This window comes from Thalassophryne amazonica, chromosome 10 (assembly GCF_902500255.1).
Source record: "Thalassophryne amazonica chromosome 10, fThaAma1.1, whole genome shotgun sequence".
Classification (NCBI taxonomy): Eukaryota; Metazoa; Chordata; class Actinopteri; order Batrachoidiformes; family Batrachoididae; genus Thalassophryne; species Thalassophryne amazonica.
Genome location: NC_047112.1, coordinates 104,194,090 through 104,204,940, shown reverse-complemented (window position 1 = coordinate 104,204,940; position 10,851 = coordinate 104,194,090). Strand labels below are relative to the sequence as shown.

At 40.8% G+C, this 10,851-nt stretch overlaps 1 protein-coding gene across 2 annotated transcripts in view; it reads left to right on the top strand.

Annotated features, from left to right (window-relative positions):
• Positions 1 to 9,571: 9,571 nt before the first annotated feature.
• Positions 9,572 to 10,851, top strand: part of amotl2a (angiomotin like 2a) — a 29,440-nt gene continuing 28,160 nt past the window's right edge. Inside the window, exon 1 of one of the 2 annotated variants that reach the window (XM_034180682.1) lies at positions 9,572 to 9,698. The gene's annotated coding sequence lies outside the window, so the exon portion shown is untranslated. The remainder of the gene's footprint in view (positions 9,699 to 10,851) is intronic. The other variant, XM_034180683.1, reaches the window with a different exon arrangement.

Genomic DNA, 10,851 nt, shown 5'->3' with positions numbered 1-10,851 from the left:
GCATTTTGAATGCACAGAGATACCGTGACGAGATCCTGAGGCCCATTGTTGTGCCATACATCCAAGAACATCACCTCATGTTGCAGCAGGATAATGCACGGCCCCATGTTGCAAGGATCTGTACACAATTCTTGGAAGCTGAAAATGTCCCAGTTCTTGCATGGCCGGCATACTCACCGGACATGTCACCCATTGAGCATGTTTGGGATGCTCTGGACCGGCGTATACAACAGCGTGTACCAGTTCCTGCCAATATCCAGCAACTACGCACAACCATTGAAGAGGAGTGGACCAACATTCCACAGGCCACAATTGACAACCTGATCAACTCTATGCGAAGGAGATGTGTTGCACTGCATGAGGCAAATGGTGGTCACACCAGATACTGACTGGTATCCCCCCCCAATAAAACAAAACTGCACCTTTCAGAGTGGCCTTTTATTGTGGGCAGTCTAAGGCACACCTGTGCACTAATCATGGTGTCTAATCAGCATCTTGATATGGCACACTTGTGAGGTGGGATGGATTATCTCAGCAAAGGAGAAGTGCTCACTATCACAGATTTAGACTGGTTTGTGAACAATATTTGAGGGAAATGGTGATATTGTGTACGTGGAAAAAGTTTTAGATCTTTGAGTTCATCTCATACAAAATGGGAGCAAAACCAAAAATGTTGCGTTTATATTTTTGTTGAGTGTATATATATATCATTATTTACACTAATTATTAAGATCCTATTGTCTTGTGTAGAATTTGTACACATTCAGTAAAGCCCCTCTATCAATCAATCAATCATAAACAATATTTACGTTTTGACGGTGTCTGCAGGAGGGTGTGTGTGCGCGCATGAACGCTTGACAAGAGCGGACGTTAGTTTTGAGTTAACGGAAGTTAGTGTGCACGCTGACGTCTGCGAAATGTCTTGTAAATCACTCCAGAGGTTTTATCAGGTTACAAAAACCGCATTTTAGTTTTAGAAGTGTTTATTTCTCGCTATTGTTTACATAATATATGACAAAGATGTTACACACAAACAAAATAGAGTTTGCAGCTAGCTAGACTAGGCTGTGATGTCACCACGCTAACATCCGTGAAATGTCTTGTAAATCACTTCAGAGGTGTTATCTGGTTCCAAAAGCAGTTCTTTTCAGTTTTAGAAGTGTTATTTCTCGCTATCGTTTGTGTAATATATGACAAAGGAGTTATATTTACACACAAATGAAATGCAGTTTGCAGCTAGCTACCAGCCACTGACACCACGGTGCCGCTCAACTCTGATTGGCTGTCACCCTGCCCCTCAAAAATAAACAAACAAACAAAAACAGAATGAAATGTGACTTTTATCCTCTTAAAATACATCTTAAAACAGGCCAAGGTTAGCCATCTTTGAGCTTGTCCAAGGTCTGTGTCCCAAGAATGGTCCCTGTGAATATGAAGACTCTGGTAGTAACAGGAGTGGACTAAGACAGAAAGACAGACAGACAGACAGAGATTAGGGCAGGCAGAGGCAAAGTCTTCGCAATACCTGATGGCCATTTGATGGCCTAGAGTAAAAACTAAGAAATCACATGTATTCTCAGCCATGAAGCTCAAAATTGAGTTCAGGTGCACCCTGTTTCCACTGAACAAAATTCTCTTGTCTGATGAGACGAAGATTGAACTCTTTGATGTGAATGCCAAGCATCATGTTTGGAGGAAATCAGGTACCATCCCTACAGTGAAGCATGGTGGTGGCAGCATCACGCTGTGGGATGTTTTTCCGTGGCAGGAAATGGGAGACTAGTCAGGATTGAGGGAAAGATGAATGCAGCAATGTACAGAGACATCCTGGATGAAAACCTGTTCCAGAGCGCTCTTGACCTCAGACTGGGCAATGGTTCAACTTTCAGTAGGGCAATCAGCCAAGATATCAAAGGAGTTATTTCAGGACAACTCTGTGAATATCCTTGAGTGGTCCAGCCAGAGCCCAGACCTGAATCCGATTGAACATCTCTGGAGAGATCTTAAAAATGGCTGTGCACTGACACTCCCCATCCAACATATCCAACCTGATGGAGCTTGAGAGGTGCTGCAAAGAGGAATGGGCAAATTTTTCGAAGGTGCTTGGTGCACCAAGCTTGTGGCTTCATATTCAAGAAGACTTGAGGCTGTAATTGCTGTCAAGTAAAGTGTCCGAAAATTGATGATGATTACACACCTAAAGTTACATGGACTGGACCAAACATATGAAAACATCAACCTAGGTATGGCTCTTCTGGACGTAAGCATGTCCAGAACAGTAAACTATTAGTAACTAGTTACTTAAGAATAACCACCTTAGATTACTAGTTACCTCCACCAAGGAGGTTATGTTTTCGATCGCGTTTGTTTGTTTGTCTGCCTGTTTGTCAGCAGGATAACTCAAAACGTTTTGAACGGATTTTGATGAAATTTTGTGGAGTGGTTGGAAATGACAAGAGGAACAAGTGATTAAATTTTAGTGGTGATCCGGATCCAGGAATTTTTTAAAGGATTCTTCACCATTGCGGGATAGGGGGAATTTTGACATTCTAGTTTCTAACTCCACAAAAACAAGGCAGAAAGGCTTGAAAAAAATTAGGGTGTAACATAGTCAAATGTTCTATCAAACAACAAAGTTTGGTGATGATCGGATCTGGATTCCGGATCTGGTGATCCAGAAATAGCAAAAATATAGGGAAAATAGAAAATGTGTCAGTGTGAGGTGACAAATGAAGCTAGAGATGCACAACTAACACCAAATTGTAGCTGAATCTGTACTGATTCAGTAAGGTGTCATCAGATTTGATGTAGCTTAAAATGTTATGGAACTAGATCCAGAAGAAAACCGCCATTACCGAAAAATCATTTTTATACAATAACTTTTGAACTAATAAAGACATAAAAGTGATTCCAAGTTCTAGTGGTATGTTTTCATGGTCAGGGATGTCAAATATAAAGGAAAGAAAAGTGTATGTATCATAGTTTTGGTTGTAACATTGAACTGTTGAATAGATCACTGTGCCAAGGAGGGACTCTCTTTAGGGTCAGTGACCCTATGGCCTTGTTTAGAGAAGTGTTTCATAAATGTTAAAAAAATTAATATATTTGCAGTTTAGTTGAATAATAAACTGAATTTTGTCTCCCATTTGTTTTTGTCTACAACCCCTGGAAATAATTATGGAATCACCGGCCTTGGAGGATGTTCATTCAGTTGTTTAATTTTGTAGAAAAAAGCAGATCACAGACATGACACAAAACTCAAGTCATTTCAAATGGCAACTTTCTGGCTTTAAGAAACACTATAAGAAATCAGGAAAAAAAAATTGTGGCAGTCAGTAACGGTTACTTTTTTAGACCAAGCAGAGGGAAAAAAATATGGAATCACTCAATTCTGAGGAAAAAATTATGGAATCACCCTGTAAATTTTCATCCCCAAAACTAACACCTGCATCAAATCAGATCTGCTCGTTAGTCTGCATCTAAAAAGGAGTGATCACACCTTGGAGAGCTGTTGTACCAAGTGGACTGACATGAATCATGGCTCCATCACGAGAGATGTCAATTGAAACAAAGGAGAGGATTATCAAACTCTTAAAAGAGGGTAAATCATCACGCAATGTTGCAAAAGATGTTGGTTGTTCACAGTCAGCTGTGTCTAAACTCTGGACCAAATACAAACAACATGGGAAGGTTGTTAAAGGCAAACATACTGGTAGAAGACATCAAAGCCTCAAGACAGAAAACTTAAAGCAGTATGTCTCAAAAATCGAAAATGCACAACAAAACAAATGAGGAACGAATGGGAGGAAACTGGAGTCAACGTCTGTGACCGAACTGTAAGAAACCACCTAAAGGAAATGGGATTTACATATAGAAAAGCTAAACGAAAGCCATCATTAACACCTAAACAGACAAAAACAAGGTTACAATGGGCTCAGGAAAAGCAATCGTGGACTGTGGATGACTGGATGAAAGTCATATTCAGTGATGAATTTCGAATCTGCATTGGGCAAGGTGATGATGCTGGAACTTTTGTTTGGTGCCGTTCCAATGAGATTTATCACTCACTGTTTATCACTTTTAACATTTATCACTGTTTGTCACTCATTAAGTCCATGCCTCAGCTGTTATAAAAGCCAGAGGTGCAACAAAATACTAGTGATGTGTTGGAGTGTTCGTTTGTTTTTCATGATTCCATAATTTTTTCCTCAGAATTGAGTGATTCCATATTTTTTTCCCTCTGCTTGGTCTAAAAAAGTAACCATTACTGACTGCCACAATTTTTTTTTCTTGATTTCTTATAGTGTTTCTTAAAGCCAGAAAGTTGCCATTTGAAATGACTTTAGTTTTGTGTCATGTCTGTGATCTGCTTTTTTTCTACAAAATTAAACAACTGAATGAACATTCTCCGAGGCCAGTGATTCCATCATTTTTGCCAGGGGTTGTATAAGCACATGCAATATCAGTATCAGTGCTCAGATGACAGTAGCTTCTGGGAAAGGTGCAAGTTGCAATAAACTGTGATGCCAAGCGCTAAGGATACATGCTATCCAGTCACAGCAGATTAAACTTTTTTTACTACTGAGCAAACATCATTGTTAGACTTTTTTAGGTTCAGTGATTCCACGGCGTGTAGATGTTATGGCGTCAGTGACCCCATGGCCTTGGCGGAGGTTTGCACTCTGAGTGCTTCTAGTTTCCCATGTAACAATAAGAAATATACTCAAAACCTGGATTAATCTTTTTAGTCACATAGCACTACTATTATTCTGAACATTACTGTATGTTTAACGTGATTTCACTTACAATAATGAAAGGACAATATGTTATGTTACTGATGTGTCACAGACTGCCTCTGTGGTGCCACCAGGAGGATCACAGTCCTGCTCTTCATTTTCTTAATGGTGGGGCTGGAGCCTATTCCAGCATTAATTGTCTGAGACACGGGGTGCAACCTGGACAGGCCGCCAGTGTCTCAAAGGGCCGACACACACACTTACTGTGAGCCTATCCCAACAGTCACAGAGTGTGAGGCGGGGTACACCCTGGACAGTCTATCACAGGGCCACATACAGACAAACAAACACATTCACACCTGCACCTACGGGCAAATTAAAGTTTCTAATCCACCTAACCTGTATCTCTTTGGATGTGGGAGGAAATTGAAGCACATGCAGACTTCACATGGAAAGGCCACAGGTGGGAATCGATCCCATGACCTTCTTGCTGTGAGGCAACAGTGCGAACCTCAAAGCCACCATGTTGACATTTTATCTCAATCCCACCCAGACCCAGTGTAAAGGTTCCGCGGTCTGCGTGTCTGTGGGTGTTGGAGCAGGCCGTGGAAGCCCACGCACGCAGGTTTACCTGTATCTCCTGAACAGCTCGTCACTTTCTTTGAATCCGTTGTTGAGCAGCATGTTGATGCCCTGCAGAGCCATCTCAGCATCATCTCTGCACTCCGTCAGTGACCCTATGGCCTTGGTGGAGGTTTGCACTCTTTGAGTGCTTCAAGTTACCTTATTAGTTACATTCAGCAGCTGCCGACAACTGCAGCTGCTAATGAAGTAACTGTATAAGATACTGTACATGCAGTTGCGGCAGAGACAGCTGGATCACTCCTCAGAAGAACCCATTTTGGACATCTGTCAAATAAGAAGCTAAGTGAACACTCACGCTACAGAAAACGGGAATCATCAGGATTTTATCTTTTGCCCAGGTGGTGTGGGGTGTAGCTGGACCGCCAGATCTGCACCTGCAGGCCAGAGCCGGCCACAGCCCAGAGTGCTCACACTTGTCAAACAAATGGAACGTTGCATGTGTCACGTGTTCAGGCATGGTCCAGGCTGCATCGTGTGAGTGCACCCGAAACAAACAGGGTCATTGCTGCCAATTTTGCTGTGGAAACAAAAGCTCTTATGTGACATTATGTTCCCTGTGCCATAAAATTGTGAAGTACTCTTGCTGTCCTTTTTTTCCCCTTAAGATCAAACACACTGCCACACAAGTAACACATGTCTATGAAACAAGCGTTTCGAGATGCATTTGGAAAAACTGTGTTGGATGTGTCTGTGTGTGTCTGGGTGTGTTGCATACAGTGTCATCAGTGGCTTCACCGCTTTAGATTGCTCACATTGCCTGTTTTGTTTTTGACCGTTCACTCACAGAAATATTTAACCCTAACTTTTAAGATGTATGTAATTTTATTACATGACAAGTTCCCATTTACTTTTTTTTTTTTAGATAATTTTAATACAAACCTACCAAATAAACCTTACATGATGTATATTCATTAATCCTATTCATTTGAAATGCATAATCCTCACTTTATGTATTTAGTATTAATAAAATATTTTACTCTAAATTACTCTAAATCAATAATAATGACAGTATTTATTTAAAATACATAAAGTACGCTCGGATATTGTCTGAATTGCATAGTAATTATGTTACCTATGCCATTTATCTTGTATAGGTAACATAATTATTATGCAAGTCAAACAATATACTTTGTGTATTTTAAATAAATACTGTCATTGTTATTGATTTAGAGTAATTATATTTTATTAATACTAAATACATAAAGCTGAGGATTATGCATTTCAAATAAATAGGATTTATTACAGTAATGAATATGCATCATGTAAGGTTTATTTGGTAGGTTTGTATTAAAATTATCTAAAAAAAAAAAAGTAAATGGGAATTAGTCATGTAATAAAATTACATAAATCTTAAAAGTTAGGGTAAATATTTCTGTGAGTGTTCATCTGATTAGATTTTGTAAAGCGTTTTGGAACTGTTTTAACTGTGCTACATAAATACATTTGATTGACTATTATACATCCCCTCCTGGACCAACAGTCCTTTCATGAAATGATTTGTTACCTTTTAATATTTTTGTATTAGCTGTGTACTTTGGATGGATCACATTTAAGTGGAATTGTGAGCAAAATGGGTAATTTTTCGACGTAACAAATTACTGCTGAATGAAATGCATGACTTTTTTTTTTAAAGTCCTCTTTCTATAACTGTTTCCTTTGGCTGGAGATGACAATACATCACACTGCACTGAAGGGCTGATTCGATGTGAATGTGTCTTTTTTTATGTGCACTTTAGCAACTTATTAATTTGCATGACTTCACTCATTGTTATAAGCCCTTGCTTATCGCTGTGACCTCTAAGTGAAGTATGTAATAACAAAACCTGTTGGTTCTTATCAGTTGTCAAAGCAATCAGCATTCTTCAGCAGCGGTTGGACTTCAACTGCCATGCAAATCAGCAGGTGGACGTTTCCCTGTGAGTGTCCACTGACTTGAACAACAGGAGGCTTATTTACTCCCCACAAGCTGCAGCATCACATTAGGGGGATCCTTTCCTGCACCCAAAACACTTTGCCCTCAACAACATCGCCCTGTGTTGCTGTGACCCATCCCCCCACTGCCAGCTGATCCAGGGTCTGCACCCGTATGCATGGTGCTGGCGGTGGATGGAAGAGCGGCAGATGGCAGGGCTGCCCCCGTCGTGTCTGCCACTGCGAAAACAATGCACGTTCTCAGAGCCCTTATTGATGAGGGGATGGGGAATGCAGTCCACGGACAGCTGGCAGGCAGCGTGGCTCGCACCCACCCCTCACCCGCCATGTGCACACACAGACACACACTCTGCAATTAAGCGGCACGGGCCAAGGCTTAAATATTTACCAGGCATGCATGCATACAAAAGGCTGCACAAGAAATCATGAAGCAGTGACAGATGTGCTGATATCAGTTCCACACAGTGTGCAGCCTTACTACCACACCAACACTGTGCCTTATAGTTTATTTCAATGCACTTTTTAGTATGACTGAAGGAGCCTGCGAGCTAACTATCCCTTGAGGATGTGCAACACAATGTTTTTTATGTGTCTTTTTTCTAAAATGCCTCAGTCTTACAGCGCAGGCACACACACACACACACACACACACAAACACACACACACCACACACACACACACACACACACACACACACACACACACACACACACACACACAGCAAGGATCAGGTTCAGGTTAAATTTAGTGTTATGTGATCCCTACCTTTACTTACTCTGTCAAGTGTGGGGTAAATACGGTTATTCATTCATGCATCTTCTATACCCCCTTACGGCAATCAAAGGTCGGGGGCTGGACCCTATCCCAGCAATCATAGGGCGAGAGGCTATTGCAGGGCTACAATTAGCTTCTGAGCTAAGCTTCTCTACAATAGACCTCTTTCCATTCTTGGCATGTTTACCTAACGTTCTTAGTGTGCCACCATGCCATATGGCAGAGAACGTGAACATAGAGGGAGTGCCGGTGAGCCGTGAAACACAAGTTAGTGCTGAAGTGAGACAATGGTTAATTCATGCATTGGAGTGTACAAACTGTGTCAATACAGAAAAGAGGTTACTAAAAATTTACACATCCTGAGAGTCATAACACATCAAGGAGAAAGGATCGAGGAGCTTTTTAGTGAGTGATGCGGGCCGCGGTCAGCTTGGATCAACAGATCATCAACAAAGGGGTAAAATTTGGTCATCTTACTCCATTCACCGTTGCATTTTGAGGGTGCTGATTGTTTTTTCATTCTTCATCCACCTATGACCACCAGAAACATTTGCACAAATGATTTAGTGTGTTTGAATAGTTTTAGAGGGTGTGAAATTTAGCTTGATTGTTGATCTGGCGCTTTGGTTTTGCTATTTCTCAATGTGCCATTGCAACCTGCTTTGTCCCACTGGACACCGCACTTTGTCCCGCTTGACGCTGCGCTATATAAAATAATCATTTCTTAGCCGATGACGCATCTTCTCTCAGAATTTGGCTGATGAGACCATTCTTTCATCACTCCCACAGTCACAGAGAAATGATCGACAGCTGCAGGTTGTCTTGTGCGTGGCGTGCAGTGGAGAATGCATTTGGAATCATCTCAAAGGTTATTTATCATATATATTGTAATGGATTGGTAAAACAGTTGCATTTTCATTCCTTCTTATGAGTTAGATAATGTATCTGTAAAATTATGTTTATCATAGATGTACCATCTCGTCATAATCGTTCAGATGTGCTGCAGCATTGTTTTCAAATAGGTTGCGCAATGTTCACAACTAGTTCACAAAATAAATGCATGCCAATTTTAAACATTTCAAAATTTTCTTTGCACACTGGCACACAGCTGCACACAGTTCATGCACAGATTACAACAGTTTACAAGTTTACTCATTGGCATGCCACATTGCATGCCAGTGTGGGGATCAAATCTGTGTGAGTGTCAAGACACCTTGAAGGATCAAGGATCATATATATGTTTGTGCGTGCACACACACACACACACACACACACACACACACACACACACACACACACACACACACACACACACAGTAATATGTGACATCCCTGTAAAGCGTCCAACACAAACATACTCTTTTTTCCATTCATACCTGCTGAGACTGATGGCTGAAACCATGCTGCTGTTCTACTCCCCCTCCTTACCCCTCTCCTCGCTCCTCCTCCTCCCCCTTGTGGATCCACAGGGACTTGGAGCCTTACATTCCTCTCATTCCAGCCTGAGTGAACAATCAGTTATTTATTGGTGCGCTTCGGTCTCAGCCTGCAGTCTGCTGCACACATCAGTACGACGACATGCGAGCGAAACTTTGATCACAACACATTTTGGTAAGTTCCATATTTTTTTTCTCATTGTTTCACACAGTCTTGTGTTTAGAGGGGACTGAGATTTTATTTGGATAAGACAACACTTTTTATGTATCTGATGTAGGTCATCACAACAACTAGAACTACCCTTGATCCTGATTTACAATTTTTAAAGTCAAGGTGAATATTGGGGTTGAAGGAGAGACCTAGTGGTTGTCCTGAACTCAGGCTGAAGCGATTTGTTGAATATTTATGATTAAAACAATAATCACTTAAGAATGTCTTTGGTTCCAGCTTCTGTTTTCTCAGTTTATTCGTTGTTTTTTCATATGAAGACTATAAAAACTTTAAAGCTACATTTCAGGCATTTTACACACTAAATCGAGAAGGTGCACTCTGAGCACACTCTGCCAGGCAATAAAACTGACACAGAAGGGTTTTTATCTTGAGACTTTGTGTAACAAAAGTGTAGTTCTTTGTGATGTCATAAGACGGAGTAGATAAACACCAGCAATGACAAAAAAGAGAAAGAATGAGATAAATACTTAGATTCAAATCTGGATTAGTGTAATCTGTCCACATAGATTTCCAGAGAAATTAGGGCTACGCAGTATCACAGAGTGAAATATTGTCAAAGTGGCCACGTGCAATTTTAGCATTGTGCAATTTCAGTAGCAGTCATTAAGTTTGTACAAAGCATTTATTTTATGAATCTTCAACTTTGGTCATCTGTGAGACTTTCTTACAATATACTGGAAAAATCCTGAAAATCAATTCCTAAATCAACAATTACTGATATTTTAAAGGTGCAATTAACAATTTAGTGTACCACTAGATGTCACACTAATGCACTGGCATCACAAAACAAAGCAACTACTTCCTTTGAGCTGCTCCTTCCCTCCTAACTCTTTCATATCTGCATTTGTGTCAGCATTGTGGTGCGAAGCAAAAACCAAAAGTGACAGTGAACACACAACAGCTGAACTGAACATTTAATGGAAAGTTGCTACTCTCCTCCACGTAGCATCCACAGTGCTCTTTGGGCAGTCATTACACATGTCTCTATGAATGTGGGAAGGAGCAAGATTTCACAGGGTGGGACTCATGCACTAAACGTGCACGTGTGGCTGATCCGTCTGTATGAAAACAAGGGGGAAAAGCTTGGATTACAACA